This window comes from Colobus angolensis, unplaced genomic scaffold (assembly GCF_000951035.1).
Source record: "Colobus angolensis palliatus isolate OR3802 unplaced genomic scaffold, Cang.pa_1.0 Scaffold730, whole genome shotgun sequence".
Taxonomy (NCBI): Eukaryota; Metazoa; Chordata; class Mammalia; order Primates; family Cercopithecidae; genus Colobus; species Colobus angolensis.
In genome coordinates, this window is record NW_012121044.1 from 20517 (window position 1) to 22690 (window position 2174).

Consider the following 2174-nt stretch of genomic DNA (forward strand, 5'->3'; position numbering starts at 1 on the left):
AGGGTTCCCATCACTCATGGGGCTGGCAGACCTCCCAATTTTTACAACCTGGCATTTATAACAACTTTATTTCTGTTCTTTCACAGTAAAAGGTTCCACCGAATAGGATAATATTACGAAGAAACTGCTGACTTTTGTTCTGTAAAAATAATCTAATGGTTCAAGGAAAGGGTGACAACCTTACCTATGGGAGACAGGGTGAACTGTTTGTGAATGAAGGAACAGTGCTGTGGGATTTGTTCTGGCAAACTCCAGAGTGGGGATACAGTTTGGGTAGAGAGAAGGCGGCCAAGGCTGCACGGGGTGGAGAAGAGCAGAAAGGCCAATTCCTGTTGCGTTCCACACATGGGCAGAGAGTTCCTAAGCCATCACCAAGAAGGGGGCGTATCCTAGTGTCCCGCTCCACCCCAGCGCTGCATGTCAGGGTAGCTGGAAAACACCCTCACACACTTCTGCGCTCCAGCCTGTCTAGGATATGGCAACGTAAAAGGAGAGTGTGTCCCCTACAGGAATGAGCGATACATACACAGCGTTCCCATGGTCCAGCTGTCCTCTGTCTCCAAAGCCCAGGAGTACACCTCTCCAGTGGCAGCCAAGGCTACGCAGTGATGACCATCAGAATGGGCAGCAATTTTTACAGTGTTTCTGGAGGCAAGGCCTTGGACCAGCTGTGGGGGCCTAAAAAAAGAAAAATAGGAAGAAAAGTCATCATCAGTCCAAGGAAAATGGAATCAGCGCAGCTCTCCTTCATCATGTATCCCCGAGCAAAGCCTGCTCTAACTGGAAGTGGGGCATAAGTGTCTGCAGGCCACGGGGCCGGCTCTCCAGCCCTTCCCACCCAGCACCAACAGAACAGCGGGCAGCCTCCAAGTGCTCTGCGGCAAGACCAGAGCCGACGCAGGGGCAGGGCAGGCTAGCCCCGTGCCACAGAGACATGCAGCCGACAGGAAGGAAGACCTCGCTTTAATGAAAACATGCCGTGTCCGAATCTGCCACTATCCCCATGAGGCCCAACTCCCTCATCGGTCACCTGCCTGGCCACAAAGTCAAATGAGTTTACACATGGAAAATGAGTTTACAAACGGGAATCTCATGATTAGCAATGAGTTTCACTGTAAGGACTTCCTAACCTTCACAACCCAAATCTTGACAATATTACAGTTGAGACCATTAAGCATAATATACAATAAACAGAAGCTTATCAATCTTCAGAAACCCAATGGCTTCAAGAAAGACCAGAGCTTGTGCATCTGCAGTACAGACCCTGCCCCCCAAGGGAACACTGCAGGCACAGTGCCCAGAACACTCACCAGTGTGTCACTATTATAGGCCTGTGTGTGCATACGGCCATTGCGTGACAGAATCAGGAAGCGCTTCTCTGCACAGGCAAACTGTGTGACTCCCAGGTTGGCCAGGTCTTCGCACTGGATTGGACCAATCACATTGGCATAGTATTTCCATCCTGTTAACCCCCAACCTATGACCTCCTGCAATGATCCCTGTAAGATAAGAAAGTAAACGTTTTCTTTTACAACAGCAAAAGAAAAAAAGAAAAAGACTGGAGTAACACTGAGATATTATAAGCTAAAAACAAAGCAAATAAAGAGAAAATATGCTGATTCAAAACATCAAAATAGCTGGCACCACGCCGTATTACCTCATTTAATAGGTATGATGAAGCGACTGAACAGGTTAGTTTTCCATTTCCATCGCATTTCATTTTAACAGAGCCCATTAAAAAGTAGTATCAATGGCCCTTAAATACTAATATACTTTAAAATGTTCAAACTACATCAGGGTCACCATTTTGTGCTTTAGGAGGCAAAATCCCAAAAGCCCACACGCGAGGTTGGGAGACCAGCATCCATGTTGGCGGTGAGAGAAATCAAGTTGTACAGGAGCAACCTGGTGACAACCAGCCCACACTAGGTGCATCCCCACCTGCGCATGGGCACGGGCACACACACGTGCACACATGGAGCACACGTGTTCCAGGGCAGGCCCTGTAGCACTATTTGTGTTTGTTTTATTGGTGTTGTTATTGTTGTTTGAGAAGGAGTTTCACTCTTGTTGCCTAGACTGGAGTGCAGTGGCGCCATCTCAGCTCACTGCAACCTCCCCCTCCCGGATTCAAGTGATTCTCCTGCCTCAGCCTCCCGAGTAGCTGGGATTAC

The 2174-nt window shown here is 48.3% G+C and overlaps 1 pseudogene; it reads right to left on the reverse strand.

Annotated features, from left to right (window-relative positions):
• Positions 1–503: 503 nt before the first annotated feature.
• Positions 504–2174, reverse strand: part of LOC105501654 — a 7502-nt pseudogene continuing 5831 nt past the window's right edge.